Source organism: Alexandromys fortis, unplaced genomic scaffold (assembly GCF_014885135.2).
Source record: "Alexandromys fortis isolate MF-2015 unplaced genomic scaffold, M_Fortis_MF-2015_v1.1 scaffold_5, whole genome shotgun sequence".
Lineage (NCBI taxonomy): Eukaryota > Metazoa > Chordata > Mammalia > Rodentia > Cricetidae > Alexandromys > Alexandromys fortis.
The window spans coordinates 6161511-6181578 of NW_026067924.1; the positions used below are offsets into that span (position 1 = coordinate 6161511).

At 39.3% G+C, this 20068-nt stretch overlaps 1 protein-coding gene across 6 annotated transcripts in view; it reads right to left on the reverse strand.

The window, feature by feature from the left end:
* Nucleotides 1–20068, reverse strand: part of Fars2 (phenylalanyl-tRNA synthetase 2, mitochondrial) — a 376567-nt gene that overhangs the window by 133934 nt on the left and 222565 nt on the right. The gene's annotated exons all lie outside the window — the stretch shown is intronic.

A 20068-nucleotide genomic window follows, 5' to 3' on the forward strand; every position in this document is an offset into this window, starting at 1 on the left:
GCAAGGTTCCACAAGACACAACTACCAATCATTCTTACTCAGATGGAATGGAATGGATATGGAATTTCAGGAAACACCATGTATGGTCAATGAAAATCAAGTTATTTTTTGGATCCAAACTAATACTTTATGTTTGCAAGCCCTACTTTTGGGGTCCATGCTTATTGGGAAGAGTATGATGCTCTTACTCCCCAGCAATATTGGGGAATAGTTTAAGAGAAAGGTCATTAAATTTTAGACATTATTATGAAAAGAGAAACAAAAAATGTCACAGGATCATCACCTTCTGTTTTTCCTCCTCTCCCTTTAGATTGAGTCTTTTCAGCAAGGGACACTTCTCTTAATGGAAAACAGTATTTAGAAACCAAGGTTATCAGGGTCGCTCACTGCTACTGTTCCAGATGCTAAAAAAAAAGGGGGGGGCACAACTATGGCAGGTCTATGAACTAACAGACAAACACTCTATGTTTAAACAAATATATTTTCAAGGCCTGCCGAGGTATAAGGGAGGGCGCTAGAGAGATGGCTCAGTGGCTAAGAACACCTGATGACCTTGCAAGGATCTCAGCACACCACGGCAGAAACTGTCACTCCAGTTTCAGGGCATCTGATACCTCCTAGGTAAATGTATGAACATGGTGCAGATACACATATGCAGGCATACCCCCATACACATAAAATAAAATAAACTTAATTAAAAAAAAAACAAAGGAAAATAGGTAGTGGGGATACACCTTAGTGGTAGAGCACATGACAAGCATGTACAAATCTTAGATTCAGTCACCAGCAACACACACACACACACACACACACACACACACAACCAAATATATCAACCAGCCAATCCACAGATTTATATTAATTTCCCTAATTCTAACATATAGACTATTTATTTTTGTCTTTCCTGTTGTATCATTTATTTATTTGTTCTTGAAACAGAGTCTCACTAAGAGTTCTGGCAGGCTGGGAGTTCACTAGTTAGATCAGGCTGGCATTAAACTTACAGTGGTCCACCTGCCTCTGCCTCATGAGTGCTGGGATTAAAGTCTTGCACTACCACTATTTCTATATCTATGATTCCTTTTAGAGATCCATTTTGCAATCTTTTGCTTTTCTAAGGAGGATGTAAGTCTATATATAGAGAAGAGCACAGAGCATGAGTGTTCATCTCCATGGTTTTCAGAACAGACACACTCACAAGCCAGCTCCTGTCAAATTACAAAGCATTTCCAGTGACCCCAGAAAGTACAGCGTGTCTAGGAATCACAGAGACATGCATAGGGACATAGAAAACAGTTAAGCACACAGTCAGAATCACATCCAACACTAAACAAAGAAATGTTGAAACAATGAATCAGTAAATCATTCACTTCTGCAAACGGAAGTCTGTGACTGCCAAAAAGGAGGCACAACACATGCTTTCTCGTATGTGTATCTAGACAAAAAGCGACACGAAAGTAAGGGGTCATATTCTGGAACAGAAAAGGTACCTGTGGGAGCAGAGACTAGGCGGTGAGGATGATCAAAGTTCAGTATGTGCAGGGATGAGAACGTTAGACTGAAGCCCACTATTCTGTGCAATTAAGAAATGCTACTAAAAATAGAAAGAGTAGGTATAAGGGAAGCAGAGCAAGAGAACCTGGATAGGAAGGGATAATTAGTGAGCAAACAGCCTGGATAAAATGGAAAGGCATTCTAAGTAACGGGAACTGCTGAAAAGGTTAGAACAGAACAGCAGCAGCAGCATACGGGATGGCAGAAATGGGTCGATCCAGACTCAGAGGGAAATAGTTGGTTACTACGGCAGTGTGACTTGGGGTTTTCAAATCTAATACCCTTAGTCCCCCCAGCCCCCATCGAAGAGATGAAATTACTGGAGGTAGAGTAGTAGTACCAGGAAGCTGCTAAGCACGACTTGAACTCAAAATAGAAATGATCCAATTGTAAAGGGGTTAATTAGCTCTGCCTTATTAGTTTTAGGTGTGTTCAACTTGGAACAAAAGATCCAAACAGGAAAAAGATGTAACTTGGGGTTGACACAGAAGATGCCTGACCAGACCGGCAGACATGACAGAGTGAGAGCTATGGATGCTGGAGAGAAATCATGGTCTCTAGCTGAGCCTGATGAGCAAGAAGGCCTATGGAATGCAGGCAGAGTACATGGGAGATGGAAGATGAAGCTGAAATAATAATAATAAAAAAAACAAAGAGTAATACAAATGGTCCTGTGGTAGGGGACAGGATGGGTTACCATATAAGACAGATGGACCTGTGGCTATTCATGGTGGCTTGTAAGGGCTAGATACATTTGTGAAGTCTGGCGAATATAGTTTTCTCTTTCAGAAGGTCAAGATAACTATGGTACTTAAGCATTGTCCTTAGGCTGTGGTGAGAAAGACACATCCAAGGACAGCAGACACTAGGACATGATGGGGAGGTGACCAGGAGAAAGTAGGTATGGATGTGAAAGGTGTCACGATTAGAAGGCTCAAGAGGAAAATGGCCACCTCTGAAAACACCACACCTGGAGAATCCTAACAAAATTCTCTATGTCTTCCTTGAAGCTTTTGCTTTTATTGTATATTTATTTATTATGACTTTTTGCAGTGTTTGGAAGGGATCTGAGGGTCTTGAGTATGCTACACAAGCATTCTACCACTTAGTCATAGAAGCGTTGTTTTTATTTTTTAGTAGTTATTTCAGAAAAGATTCAATCTATCCATCCATCTACCTATTTTTCTTTCTATTGGTAGTATGAATTAGGCCCAGGGCCTTATATATGCTAAATATGTATCCTAACAAGCATATAAATAAAAACTCAGAGAGAGAAATTGGGGTTCAACCTGAAGGTCAGAAAAGCAAAACAGCCAGCCACTGGTTCTTACCTCTAACTCAGTCTAAAATGACAATTAAGCCTTCAAGAATCATAGAATGACACTGTGCCCGAGAGCAGCTGTTTCCTCCTGTTTTGTAATCTTTTCTAGGGCTGAGATTAAAGGTGTGCACCACTGGGATTAAAGGCATGCACTGCCTGGTTTCTATGGCAACTAGTGTGGCTACTAGGATTAAAGGTATGTGTTACCACTGCCTGATCTGTAAGGCTGACCAGTGGGGCTGTTTTACTCTCTGATCTTCAGGCAAGCTTTATTTGTTAAAATACAAATAAAATGCCACTACAGTGGTCCCTCTACTCCTTGATTAACCGATACAAACAAAGTATCTAAATCATTTTGAAATAAAAAAATACCATGCCTGACAATCACACAGGAGGCATGAAATAATGAGATGAAAATGAACTCAACATCTGCTGAAACCATGCAGGCCCCCACGAAAGGTTTGCATGTTCTATAGGCTCCCCTCCAATTACAATAAAACTAATTAGTCAATAAATAATGTTTGAGGCTCTACCTCATTTGTTCAGCATTCAAGTTCAATTTACATACTAATTGTTGTATATTTGCCTTTAATGGATGCAGTGTGTGAAAGCAAACATAATAAATGAATATCCATTTCAGTGTAAAGTTACTATGTCCTCATGTAAAATAAGAAAATGGAATAGCCAGTGAATCTGTTTATTTCTCCTCTGGTACAAAATAAAGCTAATCCCAGGATGAGAAAATAAATAGAAATTATTTTGTAGTACATAATGAATGTTGTTCAGTACCTCCTTGGCAAAGAAATGGGGGCGAAGGGGGGGACTCTGAGGGAAGAGCATTTGGTCTGATCCTACGGTTTGGAGCTAGAAATGCCTACACAGCTGTGCCCAACATGGAGGTATTGTCTCTGCTTCCAACCTGCAAGGATCTTTCCTGTTGCTGTTCTGAAATGTGTTGAGCCACCAGCACCATCCATGATTGGGAGACTCTACCACCAGGGGCACCAGAGTTTGAAGTTGAATTTATCTACTAACAAGAATACTGTTTCCATTCCCTCTTCTTCTTTTTTATTTTTTTTTAATGGAAAAGGTTAAATGGCAGAATATGAGTTCTGTGTAGCAGGTATAGAGCTAATAAGGTGCTAATTGGAAAACTGGGTAAGAAGGAGGAGAAACAAACCACCCACACAAAACTAAGAATCTGAGTCACAGGACTACAAGGACAGAATTACCTCCAGACGATGTCAATGTCATGGTAACGCTAAAGATGCTAATGAAATGTTGAAGAGTGAAATAAAAATATATTGTGGGGTTTATAATGGCACCAGAATGCAAAGGGCATGCTATGTTAACTTAAGGATGTAAGGAAACTTGTACTATCTTCTTCTCTTCCCATTTGCTTACATTTCTATCTAAATAAACACCTGAAGATCTTCCAAATCGTCAAATGTATATACCACCTGTTATTCCAGTTTGTTTTCTCTCACTTTTAAGTCTTTGGTCGAGGAAGAAGTATCTTTTATCCAACATTTGAAAACAAAAAGTAGAGAGATGAAATCACGCCAAGCTTGAGGCTGATTTTTCATGATGATTGTTTTTATGTAACTATTCTTAAGCAAGTTCAAGGCTTAGAGCATCTTCAGAGAGTTCAGCAAAAGCAGAGCAGGCAGTGAAAGCCTGGGTACTGGCCTGCAGAATCCTCTTCTACTATACCCACATACTCATGTGGCCCTTCATCCTCTAGGAAAACTCACCCATGTTGCTGTGGCAAGCTATTTTCTTTCCAGCAATTTTCCAGAGCCATCTAAGCTAGTGCTTGCTACCAGCTGACTCTCCCTTGGTAATCACTTCCCAGGCCAGCCTAACAGAGGGGCTCAGCTATGACTCACCCTCCATAAGAAAGATCTGCTACAGCTTCTCATTAGTTGGCCTGAACTGGGACTTGGTCCCAGTCTCATCTGTAGCTATATGTCCAGCAGAAGAGCTGACTCTGCCTTATAAAATATAACAAAGGCGATAACAACATATCAACTTGTACACTCATGGAATCCCTTGGTCAAAACTGAACTCTTAATTTACTTCTCCAAATATTATTATTTTTATTTTCCTCTTTCCTTTTCTAATTTACCAAATTCCAAAGGATAAAATCCTAGGAATCACTCTGGAATATATGTGTGGCTTTACTTATGGTAACTAAAAATCTGGGCTTGTGAAAGTCAGTTAAAAATTTATCCTGCAGGGGCAGCAGTTACTAACTGTTGTTAGCAACCTCTTAGTAATCTTCTGTTGTTCTCCATGGCAGTCAGGTCTCAGTCTAGATAATAAATGAGATAATTACTGCACTTCTGTCTTAAATCTTGTCCACGGCCTATGGCCTTTCAGTGCTGTCTTTGCAACATCTTTTGATCGCAGAACCACCTTTCCATCTCGTTCAGCTCCTACCTTATTTGGTCTCACATCATTCCTGTGATAGGTCTTACATGAACTACTAACCTCATGGCTCCACCCCGGATTTCTTACTGTGCAGTAACACTGGCAACTAATATGGAATTCTGGAAATAGAACACTTTACTATTTTCTTCTAGACAAAATTCAAAGACAGGCTTGATCCTCCAATTTTCCCCTGACCACATTTCCCACCCTGCTTTAGAACACCCCAACCCCCTATAAACACCCTAAACTGAGCTGCAGACCATGGCAGTATTCAGTCACCAGTCATGTTTCCTTTTCTCATTATAACCCTGACTCCTCCTACCCAAGATAGATTCTCCAGGAAGCCAGCCTGCTTTATCAAAGCCCTTATACATCTTACTGTCCACTACCACCATGAGATATTAGAGGGCAGGGAATTCTCTGTATCCTCAGTGTGTAGCACAGTGCCTGACATAAGAGTAGATGCTTAGAAATGTTTTGGGAATGAATAATTCATCATGTTCTTGTGTTAGGGAAAAACCCTGTCAGATTTCAAACACATCAACTACAGCCTCAATAAACAACAGGGAAACGACTCCCTTTGTGGATTCCATGCAGCCTGAGACCATTTCTTCCTTGCTGTGCTGACAACCTAACTTGAATCAGAATCATATATTAAGATGGTGACAGGTACAGAGTGGGATAAAACGTCACCTAGAAAAAACAGAGTGAGATGGACAGAGCTAAAAAGATGGAAGACTGGGGAGAGGCAGAGGGAGAAATGGTAAGAGAAGCCAATGTTCAGGTAGTCATTAGCCCAGGGTCACAGCAAGACCTGCGCCTTGGCTAGGAAGAGTGACACACAGAGAAGGTCTTGCTTATAAGGTGTTTTATAAATAGTTCTAGAGGAAGTGATTGTAATAGTTAAAGATCTGGCCCTCCTGACTCCATGCCATATGACCATCCCCTCTTGCCTCTTCATGCTCTAAAATCCAAAACTTGTTTTGAAGATTTCTGTCACCTGATGTAACCTTTTCAGCAGGATGGGGCCCAGGGACACACATGGATTTGATTCTATTCTTTTACTAACCCTCCACAACTCTCAGGGTTGTAGTGGCAATGGTGATGGCAGTGGTGGTGGTGGTGGTGGTGGTGGTGGTGGTGGTGGTGGTGGTGATGGTGTTGATAAGGCTGGCAAGATTAACTCAAAAGTGATGGCAGGAGTTAAGAATGAAATTTTAGGCAGACAGGAGAGAAGACAAGGAACTCTACTAACTCTCCATTGTCAGAGAACACAAAATGGCCTTTGAGTGTGCAAGACAAGGAACAATGACACAGTGGGTACTGAGCAGCCCAGATAAAAACAAAAGCCAGTGAATAACCAAATGGCTCTTTCCACCAAGGTTTGCCAATCCCAGGTCAAGTCCTTCCACAACACATTCAACATCATATAGTGGATCCAAGAAGAATGTCAGAAAAGATACGGGAATCAGCTCTCTATCTTCCACCCACCAGCAGATAGGCTGATGATAACGGGGCTATACTCAACAAGTGCATAAGTACAAAGCAAAAAATAAAAAATGGACTTCAAAAAAAATCACCAACAAGCCATAATAACAACCATGAAGCCATGAAAGTCTAAATGTTTTATATATGATGGAGGTGGGTCTTGTAATAATAAAGAAACTGCCTCGGCCCTCATAGGACAGAAAATTAGGTAGGCGGAGTAGACAGAAGAGAATGCTGGGAAAAAGAAGCTGAGGAAGAGTCGCCATGATGCTCCCACTCCAGACAGACGCAGGTTAAGATCCTCTCTGGTAAGCCAGCTCATGGGCTACACAGAATATTAGAAATGGGTTAGAACAATATGTAAGAGCTAGCCAATAAGAAACTGGACCTAGCCGGGCCAGGCAGTGTTTGAAAGAATACAGTTTCCGTGTAATTATTTCTGGGTATAAGCTAGCCATGCGGGCGGCCGGGTGCCGGGGACGCAGCCTTGCCGCTCCTATTTCAACATATATAAAAAGATGTTTTTATCTTTTTATATAATAATGCTTAATATCCAACTTCTATTGCTAATAATTTGTTTCTAGAACTATAAAGGCAAAATTGGCAAATTTCCTTAAACATATATAAAAACAAAACAAAAAACCCAAATAATTTAATGACAGACACTGCTGCAAAGACACACCAATAACCAACAAAAACCTGAAAAGATATCCAGTATCACTAATCACTTGAGAAATAAAAATCAAATCACAGTGACATCACTTCACATACTATCACAACAATAGAAAGATGTGCAACGGAAGCAATCGATAAAAAAGGACTTAAGCACCCATGTTTAGAGTAGTATCATTTAGTCATTAGTAACAAATAAACTAGTAAACAAATGAATATAACATTTAACACTTAAAAGGAGGAATTTTTGATATATGTTGTAATATGTATGAACCTCAAGGACATTATGTTAAGGAAAAGAGCCAGTCACGGCAAGTCAGATAGTGTGTGATTTTTCCTTGTAGGTGGTAGCTACAGAAGTTTGCTTCACAGACTCAGAAAGTAGATGGCAGTTTCCTGAAATTTGGGAGAAGAGGAACAGGGAGTAATTATATGATGATTACAAAGGACCAGGTTTTTAAGATGAAGAGTTCTGGAGATGGCTGACAGTTATAGAGTAATGTAAGTGTGTTATTGGCAATGAATTATGAACTTAAAAAGTAATTAAATGGTAAATTCTGTTACATGTAACTAATACAATTAACACAAATGGAAAAAAGTTATTACTTTATGAATATTAATTTAACTCTGTTTAAGAAATACAATCACCTACAAAATACACTTCCAGAGACTACAAAATGGAAATACTTTCACACTAGCTTCATGAAGAAAGCACAATCTGAACCCAAGAGAAATGAAACAGATGGAAAACTATGAGCCTGTAACCCTTGAACAAAGATTTAGAAATCCTTAACAAATATTAGCAAAGCAAATCCACAGCTACACAAGGAAGGTAATACAACCAAGCACATATATGTGTTTTTCAATAATAGAAGACTGATTTAGCATTAAAAAATTAATCACCACCACTGCAGTCAAAGAATAAAGTCCCAATTCATGAGACTACCTCAGAATATATGGAAGGTGTAACACATTTTTAACACACATTAATGATAAAAAAAATAAAGTTCTCAGGAAACTAGAAATAGAAGGAAATATTCCTAATTTGATAAAAGCCTTACCAAAAAAATGAACAGCAACCACTCTGAATAAGCATTTCAAACTTTCAAGATCAGTGATATAATTAGGTTTTTAATTTTACATTACCATAGTTCATTTAGTTCAATCTCCTCAATTCAATTTACTCCAATAAGAATCAAAGAACCACTCATGGTAAAATGAGTTTTTCAAGGACTGTAAGCTAATAAATCCTTTTATATTCAGATTTCCAACCCCCCACACCCTATCCCAGAACTCATTTATAGCTAATGAGGAATGCAGGGTCATTTCTCCTCTTTACCATATAGATACTCAAATCAGCCCAGTTGCATCTACACAGACTATTCCTTTGGCACCACTTGGCAGGGCTCATATTGCCATAAGCATGGTATTGTAGGGGCAGGTGTGTTGTTCTTCAGAGTTCTAGATTCCTAGATACTCTAGGGACTGTAAAAGTTTCACATTTTGTCAAGTCGTATAGATAGTTATTTGGGCACTAGAGGCTCTCTACATTTTCAAATCAGTTTTAGAATTTGTTTTTCAAATGTCTCACCAAGCTTCTCTGTATTTCTTTTTCACTGCATTCATCATATGATTAAAACTTTGAAGCAATCTTATGATACATTTTAGACATAAAGTGCATCAATAACAAAAATGACAAGCGTGGAGAGGAAATGAGTGGTGACACTGTGGGGGAGAGCAAAGGGGTCTAATCAAATTTCTTACGTCTTTCCTTTTCAAAGAAAGGCGCAAGCGGAAAGGGACTTCTACGAGGAGACAGCAGAATGGAAGACCCACATGTAAACACTGCTCTTAGCAAACCAAATTGATAAGTACTTGTTTCAAATGCTTCATCATTTTAAAAAAGAATAAAAGGAAATACAAAATTAACTCTAAAACAGCAGTTAAGATGAGGCTGAAACTGTGCCAGCTGGTCTTTCCCAAAGGCCACGTCTCCATACTCACTATCCTTAGACTTATAAACTGTGTATCTCACGGAGCAGCCCTTGAGAAAATAAATTCTTCCCCCTCACCGAGAGAAAACTTTTGGTTCATTACTTAGCCAAGTAACAGGAAAACAAGTAAGCCATCCACTATGTAATTTAGTGCTTTCTCTGACCATTCTTGAGACCACAAAATCACACATAAAAAAGGCAACATAATTGCACATTTGAAAAGCTGTGCCACAATTTAACTGCAAAGTAATTGTCCTTTCTCTGTTTTAACATGGATAGCTTTTAAGTCCCATCATCTCAGATGAATTTAAATTCACGTCTCATCCTCTACACGGGAGCAGGCTACGCCTCTGACTGAATCATTGGGAGATTTGTTTGTTCTTATGAATAAAGATGTACAGACACGTTAAACTACACTTACCTTCACTTCTACTAGTTATTCTTACAAGCAAATCCCTTTACTCTAATTTGGTTCCAGCTCATTAATATGAACTTTAGATTTTCTGCTGTATTGACTGATCAGCATTTTTAGTTCCTTCAAAACTCTGAGAATCAGATGCCTAGGCTGAATCACCTTGAAGTTAGCATTTCAGACCTTTTTCCTTTGGGCAAAAACAGTTAATTTAGTCTAAGCCTCCAAGATGGCTTTACCTTACTTTAAACAGAAAGCAATGCTCTGTAGCCACATACAGCACAACAAACATCTTCTATTTGCTCTGTGAAAGTAAAAAGTTCTAGATAATACAGTCAGTTCTAGACAAAAGGAATTTCCTATTGAATCAAAGTTCAAAGCAGGAAATTAAGGGAGACTTCAGGCATTATTAGTCAGAGAGAAAGATATAGGCAGAATCATATTTTCAGTAGTCTCTATCATTCTATTTCATAAATGATAATCTATTAAAACAAGACCAGTACAAAGCTGTTTCTTTCTGGATACAGTATAATTATAGGCACCTGGTGCTACTGACTGTCCAATCCTGCAATTGTAAGCTTGCAGACAAGAGCACAGTCTACATATTAGGAATAGCAGGTGGGCTTCTAGACCTCTGCAGCTACCTTGAGAGGAGATGTAAAAAAGGTCAGATGAGGACCCCTGGAAGGCTTTTCCTCATACGAAAAAAAAAAAAAAAGATGAAAAGCATGTGTTTTCTCTTTTCTCTCCTGTATGTGTGGTAACTGCTGATGTTTTTGCTGACATCTTTCAGGCTTGAGGGGACAACTCAAGCAAAACCCATACAGGGTCCCAGAGCATGGGCACTGGTGCAGGTTCGCTGTCACTGTTCTTAGCTATGTCGATTCCCACTGGCTCTTCTCTTGGTTGAAGTAAAAAGTTTTCCTATCATTATAATTATTTTTGCAACAATCTCTTCTCAAACTTATATGTAGGAGAAAACCATGAACCTGTTCATTACCACTTAAATGACATACTGTCTTTATGTGTGTCAGTTCCTGCCTACACTGATGATCTCTTTCTAAAATTCTGCCATCGGTTATCAATGTCTAATTTAGATGATTCTGCACAGCAAATCATTAACACTCTTTTTTTTTCAGTAATAGAAATAAAAGCCTTCAGCTAGTATGACAGACAGTTCCTAAAATATGCTGCTCATTGGTTAGTTGTATAGATTTTGGCAATATTTAATGTTCAACATGTTATCTACCCACAAGAAGCATTTGCATATTCAGTTAGAAACTAAAAAAAAAAATACAACCAGGGGTCCCACACCTACCCGAGGAACTATAAACAGTCATGGTCACTAGCAGAGGGACAAATGTTTTCTTCAGTGGTGTAGCCACTGGTAAGTTGCTGGTGTTCCTATATATAACTTCTCACCCGTGCTCCCTTCACAACCCAATTAAACTTCTCAGTTTACCTCAAACAAACATGAAAGTAGGAGGCAAGCTGAAAAGAGGACAGGGACCAGCAGGAATGGGAGTAAGTTGGAGGACACTAGCGGTGAATACAATAAAAAAGAGAAGCTCATATACACATAGAATATAAGATTTTAAGAGCCAGAGAACAGGAAATATGCTGTGACATTGTGTATTCTAGATATGACAGGGAAGCTACACCCATGATACTTCAACAATATGGCTGTTAAGCAAGACCTGAACAAGACAATACCAATAGAAATGCTAATGTGGAAGAGAGGGAATCTCAGTCGGCTTCAATTATAGACAAAGAATGACAGGCAACTAATGACCGTTGAGGGGGAAACTCCTCCTCCTCCTCCTTCTCCTCCTCTTCTCCTTCTTCCCCCTCCTCCTCTTCCACCTTCTCCTACTTCTTTCTCCTCCTCTTCCTCTTCCTCCTCCTCCTTCTTCTTCAAAGATGAACTGGTAATACCTTATCCAGTATCAATGGGTCAGCTTGATATTTATTACATAATACATACATACATACCCACAAGCAACATTAACAGACTCAACAGTTTTTTTAAATATATTTTAGGCCATACATATATATGTGTACACACACACACAGAGACTACACACACACACACACACACACACACACACCCCTAGAAGATCTTCCAAGCTGGGAGATTAATACATAATCAGGCAAGAATCCTGAGACAATTCTGAAGAGACACAAAAGGATTCAGAGAATTAACTATCAGGAAAGGATTAGAGAAAGGAAAAAGAAAAATATGACCTCCACATTCACTGGTTAATATTATCGTAACTGAGCAATCGTCTAAGTGTAGTTCCATCACTACTTATGCTTCTCAGAATAATAATAATAACAAAGGAAAGGAGGCTATGAATTTGAGAGGGGTTGGAGAGAGGAAAAGGATAAGGGAAAATGATACAGTTATATTCTAAACTAAAAACAAATTAGCAACAACAATAAAAAAAAAAACTGGTTCCCAAATGTGTCTGTTCTCTTACTGCTGTTCACATCTGTAAGTCAATTACGCTTACTGAACTGGCCCAAACCCATGCTTTTCATCTTCCCATTTCTTCCCATAGCACCTTCTTCCTGGATGAGTCATCTCTTTCCCAACAAAAGAAAATGTTTAATTTTGATTGAGTAGGAAAAAATGCATATGGTAGCGGTTAAAAAATGTCACTTGCAACCCACTAAAACTCATGAGAATCTCACAACCAGATATATGTGAACTAAAATAAGGAAATACTGTGAAATCCTACATTAACTCTCTATCAGATACCATTTATGATAATGATAGCAATACCAGACCTAGAAGTTCTTTCAAGCTGGGAGATTAATACATAATCAGGCAAGAGCCCTGAGACAACTCTGGAGAAACATGGAAGGATTCAGAGAATTAACTAGCAAGAAAGGATTAGAGAAAGGAAAATGAAAAGTGTGACCTCACATTCACTGGTCAATATTACCATGACTACACAATCGCCTAGGTGTAGTTCCACCACTGCTCTCTGGTACCACACGTGTCTCAGTGAATCTGCTTCTTCATCTAGATCAGAAACACCTTGGAGTTGGGAACTAAGAATTTCACCATAGTGTCTCCATGTATAGTACCTTGTTATAGGTAAAAATAGAGCTCACAAAGTATAAGCAGCTGTGTGGTCTCAGGCTTGGCTTAAATTTCTGGCTATCACTGAGTAGTAGAGTTACTATGGCTAGGTTTACTTGCTGGTACCAAGCCTTTTTTATGTCTACAAAATATATTTACAATATCCACCTAACCAATTGGGGTGCATCAAAGCTGTAAATAGTCAAAGTATTAAATTATGGTTTGCATGTGGCATTCAACAAGTGCCAAGTGTTAGAAGGTTTTAATATGATCACGTATAGGACTCAGTAAGATGGCTCAAAGTGAGTAGGTCAAAGTGATTATAACCCAAGCCTGGCAACCTGAGTTGGAACCCAAGAATCAATAATGGGAAGAAAGAAGATACTCTCTGGACTCCACCTACACAGCATGGCAAGTGTAATGGTTTAAGTAAAACGCTGCAGGCCACAAAGGCAGCTGGGTCCCAGGCAGGAAGCCGCATGGCAGGTGAGAGATCAAGACGAATAGGCATGCCATGCAGAGTGAAGTTGGATATTTATTTAGTGGGTTATAGAAGAAAAGAAGAGAAGGGGGAAGAGCAGAGAAAGAGGGAGAGAGAGAGAGAGAGAGAGAGAGAGAGAGAGAGAGAGAGAGAGAGAGATATTCAGGTTGGAAGCTGAAGATGGGTTTGCCTCAGCAGACAAGGGAGGGAGTAGGTGCGGCTTGTCTCTTAAAGGGACAGGACAGACCATTACAGCAAGTATCTCTTGTTCTCACTTACACACACACACACACACACACACACACAAATAATACATTATGATCATACACAGAAGAATTAAGTATTGAATTATGCCCACTCAAGAGTATAGATAAACAAGGGAAAAGAGCCAATACACAACACTCCCTTAAGAAACCTTCAGTCCCCAGATAATGGAGAACTCAGAGCTGATGATTCCTGCCATTAGAAGGCACAGACAAACTGAGTTTCCATTAGTGACTCAGCATAGCAGGCTTCTGACAAGATTGAGCTAATACAAGAAACCTTCACAGCTGCCACTTTCTGGCGCCTGAATACCAAAGTCTTTGTCTATTTTATTTCTTTTTAAACTCTTTATTTCATCATCTCTAGTTGATATTTATTCTGATTTAAATACTAACATATCTTCACTTTAAGCATAAAGATAAAGAAGAGATGCAAGTACCAATAAAGGGGGAGGAAGGAGGGAAGGGAAGGAATCTTTTTTTTTCTTTTTTTTTTTTTTTTTTTTGGATTTTCGAGACAGGGTTTCTCTGTGGCTTTGGAGCCTGTCCTGGCACTCGCTCTGTAGACCAGGCTGGTCTCGAACTCACAGAGATCCGCCTGCCTCTGCCTCCCGAGTACTGGGATTAAAGGCGTGCGCCACCATCGCCCGGCTAAGGGGGAAGGAATCTTAAGTGGCTCATAAAAAACTTATGTGCAAAAGTAACCAAAATTCTTTAAAAAAATAAAAAAAAAACATAGGGAAAGAAAAAGGGTTATAGATGTGTTTATGGAAAAGCAATGTTAAATCCACAAGAAGAGTGCACCAAAGGAGGAAGGCTCAGATCCTGGTCAGAGGGTCTGCAGCCACCCAGAGAGTGTGGCTTGTGGGCTTGTGGCACCAGCAACTACAGGCAGGTAGTAAGAAATGCATAGTCTTAGTTCCTACATGGAAGCAATGAATCAGGATCTGTGTTTAACACATTTCATGGGTGACTCATCTGTACATTAAAGCTTAAAAATCATTAATATATATGGTTCACTATGATTAATTAAGAATGGAAGTTAATAAGCCTAATAGTTTATATATTTAAATATGTGCCATATGCTTTGGCTGTGAATAATCCATCTATGAATTTTAAGACAATTAAGCTTTAAAAATAGGTCCCTGAAATTCTGACTGAGTAATATACTATGCTAAGGCTGATACTGAAATGGGCCCATTTCTTCATGTATACAGTGGGAGAATATCAGTATTTAATTCAGAGGGCTATTGAGAAGGATAAGGCAGTGAAACCTTAAAAATGTCACAAAGCAAGGCCAAAAGGAGTATCACCCAGGTTTAGGAATAGTATAGTATGCAGTCAGGGAAGGCTACCTGCAAAGACCCCTCATCTGGCAGAAAAGGAAATAGTCACTATTGCTAAGTAATCATAAGCTACTATGGACAGACATTAATTAATGGCCTTTTAAGTGAGCTGTGTAAATAAACACATGATGTATTAATATTCTATATTATATATAGGGCTAAATATTGAACTCACAGTTGTAGATGGTCTTAAAATTTGTGAAGGATATATAAAAGCTATTTATTGTGCATTCAATTTAGGGCACTAACGTGCAAGTATGACTTCAAGGGAATTGAAAGAAACTTCCCACAAAGGCACACGCACTTAATGAATGCACACTAGGCCTGCAGCAAGAGGCAGAGAGATCTTGTGCAGAGCAAGAGGACACTTGGATAACAAAGCAACCACATTGCTTATCCTCTTATCTCAAGTATTATCCAGGTGGGCTGAAGAGAGCCACCATAGGCAACGTCTTTGATCAAAATATGCATGACGAGACCAAAACTTAAAATGACCTAACTCAAGTTTCCTACTTACTAGGTCTAAGAAATGGCTCTCAAGGTATTACAAGAGTCTCCTAGATAAGGCCTCAGGGTGCTCTAAATCAGACACTGCTCTAGCAGCCTGAGCATCCTCACATCTAGGAGCTGATTTACAAGACCACAGAGCCTGCATAGGATACAGCTACTGAGGTCAAGAGAGCTTGGGGCAGAAGTTAGGACCCAAGGGAAGATAAAGAAGACAAATCTGGGCCTCCACACAGCAGGGTTCTGGAGGTTCCTAGCCAGAGAAGTCATAAGCTGTAAGATCACAGCCACAGAAGGCTCTCCTCAGCATCTCTACTCCTCTCGTCTGGGCAAGAGTATTCTCTAGGAATACAAACACCTGCTTCTGTGAAGACACTCTGAGTCCCTCTTATGAAGAGAAACATGGCAACTCTACGAAAACAGTAAAAAAGTGCCGATAACAAAATTAGCAGAGTTGATGGCAAGCAACTTTATGTGAAAAGGAGAGAGTGGCAGGCAAAATATGCTCCCTAAAGACATCTAGAACCCTGAAACTTGTGAATATGTCCCTACTCCTTTACAGAGGAAAGGACTGGACAGGATGGGCATGGTGGTGCATACTTTGATTCTCATCACTTGGATGCCTTCTAAGAAGCGCATTGATATCTGGGGGTTTAAAGACAGCCTGGTATACATAACAACTTCAAAGGAAGTCAGGGCAACACAATTAGACTAAGTCTCAAACAAAACAAAACAAACAAAAACCAGGTAAGAGCTTTCTGGACTATGTTGCTAACACCATGGAATCACAGGAATCCTTCTAAAAAGGAGGTAAAAATTCAGAAGAAGTGATGAGATGTCAAGGGCTAAAGAGTCTATGTGATACACAGTCATGTTAGGGCATAGAGAGCTGGCAAAAGCACAGGAACAGATTGTCCCCAGGAAACGCTCTAAGGAAGCACACCTACTGCTACCTTGACTTTGGACAGGCCGATTCCTACATTAAGGAAAGGACACAACTTCATATTGCTTAAACCTCTGACTCTGTAGTCATGTGTCAAAGCAACAATAGAAACTGATACATACTTTGGTTTCTTGAAAAACAGTAATATTTATAACAAATACCTTAAAGTATAGAAGTGGTCTTGGAATTAGTTACTGGATGAAGAAATTAAGAGGTCATGGTAGGAGCTTCCATGGGGAAGGCAGGGGTGAGTGGGTCGGGAGAACACAGTGCTAAAACTCAGGAAAGAATAATCTTAACAATAATCTTGAAACTTGGAGAGCAGGGTAGAGGGAGTACAGGGAGGGATAATTAACACCAAAGACCTTCTTGTTGTGAAATACTAGTTTAAGATGTGCTACATTAATTTATGCTGTGGAATGTTTGTTTAATGATGCTAAGATGTTTTGCATTCTTTTATGGTGCATTTGTTTAACTCTGTGAAGCTGTGTTACTTTGCCTACCTAAAACACCTGAATGGTCTACTAAAAAGTTGAACAGCAATAGCTAGACAGTAGAGAGGTGGGGCTGCCAATCAGAGAGAATAAGTAGGATAAATCTAGGCCCAAAAGAAGAGAGAGGAACAAGAAAAGGTGAAGAAGAAGTGGATGCCAGGGGACAGCTACTCAGCCACACAGCCAGCTACAGAGTAAGAAGGAAAGAAAAATATGTAGAAGAAAGGAAAAAAAAATCCAGAGGCAAAACATAGTTAAAGAGAAACAGGATAATTTAAGCTAGAAAAGCTGGTTAGAAACAAGACATTCAGAAGATAAAATAAGTCTCTGTGTGTTTATTTGGCAGGTGGGTAGTGAGCCCCCAAAGAGTTTTTTTTTAAAAAAAGAAAGAAAGAAAGAAAGAAAGAAAGAAAGAAAGAAAGAAAGAAAGAAAGAAAGAAAGAAAAAACTACACCTTCTGAAATGTTTACATGAGAAAACAGTTACTGTAGAAGACTTGGTCTTAATGAGGGTCTCTACTGCTGTTGACTAAGGTTTCTGTACCACCCGGTCCTGCAGTCATTCAGTTTCAAAGAAACACACAGAGGTCTACATTAATTATAAAACTAAGAAGCGTGAGCTAATGAGCTGATCAGTTTTATAATAACTGTAGACCTCTGTGTGTTTCGTTGGGGTTGCATGACTGCAGGACTGGATGGGACAGAAACCTTGGTCAACATACTGCTGTGATAAAACACCAAGACCTGCAGAATGATGGTGGTACAGCCTTTAATCCCAGAACTCAAGAGCCAGAAGCAAGTGGATCTCTGTCAGTTTATGGCCAGTCTGGTCTACAGAATGAGGTCCCGGACAACCAGGGCTACATAGTAAAACGGTATCTTAAAAACAAACAAACAAACCCCCACAAAATAAGACAAAACAAAAAACCCACCACCAAGACCTGAAGCAACTTTGGGAAAGAAAGATTTATTTCATCTTACAGCTCTCAGCTCATATTCCATCAATAAGAGGAAGTCAGAGCAAAATATCAAGGCAGCCTCCAGCAAAGAATGGATAAGGAAAATGTGGCACACTTACACAATGGAGTACTACACAGTGAAAAAAAATGACATCTTCAAATTTGCGGGCAAATGGATAGATATAGAAAACATCATATTGAGTGAGGTAACCCAGACCCAGAAAGACAAATGTAATCATACTAGTCAAAAGTGGCTTTTAGACATAAAGCAAAGAAAAACCAGTCTACAACTCACAACTTCAGAGAACCTAGACAACAAAAAGAACCCTAAGAGAGATATACATGGATCTAATGTACATGGGAAGTAGAAAAAGTCAAGATTTCCCAAGTAAATTGGGAGCATGAGGATCATGGGAGAGGGCAGAAGGGAAGGGGTAAGGAAAGGAGGGAAGCAGAGAAAAATGTATAGCTCAATAAAAACAATAAAAAAAAACCTTCAAGGCAGGAACCTGGAGGTAGGAACTGAAGCAGAAACCATGTAGGAATGATGTTTGCTCATTTGCTCAACCTACATTCATATATACACCCTGGGACTACCTAGCCAACGATGGCACTGCCCACAGTGGATAGGCCCCTCTCACATGAATCACTGATAATAACACCTTACAGACTTGCCCATAGAGGTATTATCTCAATTAGGATTCCTTTTTTTCCAGATATATTTAGGTTTGTATGAAGATAAAAAAATTAACCATATATATACACATATTATGTGTGTGTATAGACACACATATACACACATTATAGATAGATAGATAGATAGATAGATAGATAGATAGATAGATAGATACAATAAGAGATGGGGAGAGAAAAAGAGAGAGAGAAAGATTAAATGGAGTTACTCTCTAACAGGACAACCATGTCCAAAGAATACACCATAGCTTAACAAATCAAAAGCCCAGTGTCAGGAAGGGTTACCTCTTTTGGAGTTGTTGGTCTATAAGGTCCCACAGGCCATCACATATTACCGGCATTTGCCATTGCTCTTAGTCACCTTCCCAATCCTGCTGCTGAAGATACACTGAACTACAGAGCAATAGAACATGGAGAAATCAAGCTCATACTGATCTAAAAACTTTATCCCTAATGAATGGCTTTCATAGTGCTAAGCAGTGTTATGCACACCACTGGATGAAGAAAGTTATCAGTCTTACTGAGATATAAAAAGTGGGAGCTATTATAACAACTTGCCTGTTTAGATAAGCTCACGAATACTATAGTTCCATAAATGTCCTAGAAGCAACCAACAGTATTTGATTAGACTTAGGCCTGCTCTACAAGATGAAACCCATATTTGATACTGTTATAAGATCTAGATAGCTGTGGCCAGACAGGACATAGGACCTAGGGATCAATTTACAATTTCTACAGTAAAAGGACATGATATTAAAATAACTCCCAATGACCTACCATTATGTCATTATACCTACATATTAATATGCCTCTCAAGCCTCATCAGAGAAGCTTTTATTTTTTTCCAGTAGACGGTGACATACAACTAGTCAAGATGAAGAGAATAAAACAGTAGAATGTTCAGATGGGACATCTATAACACACCCTTCTCCTTCCAATATCAAAGGGACCACTGCCAAAGAAGGAGTGGAAAGATTGTAAAGCCATAGGCAGTGGATGACCACAGCAAACAATGCCTTCTGGACCGCACAGCGCAACTGTGTTATTGAGCATATATGAGACCTCAAACTGTAGCTCCACAGTGACACACTTCCTCCAACAAGGCTATACTCCCTAATAGTGCCACTCCATATGGACCAAGCTCTTAAACACATGAGTCTATGGGGCTAATTTATCCAAACCTCCACAACTTAAAGAAATGCCCACAGATTTGTTTCCATGATAACTTTAAAACCCATCAAGTTGACAGTCAAGATTGTCATCCTGAATTCTAAAATAATATTTAAAAATTCTACAGTTTTCAATAGGAAGATCCTCCTCTATTTTGATGACAATTTTTTTTAATTTATTTATTTATTTATTAAAGATTTCTGTCTCTTCCCCACCGCCGCCTCCCCTTTCCCTCCCCCTCCCCCAACCAC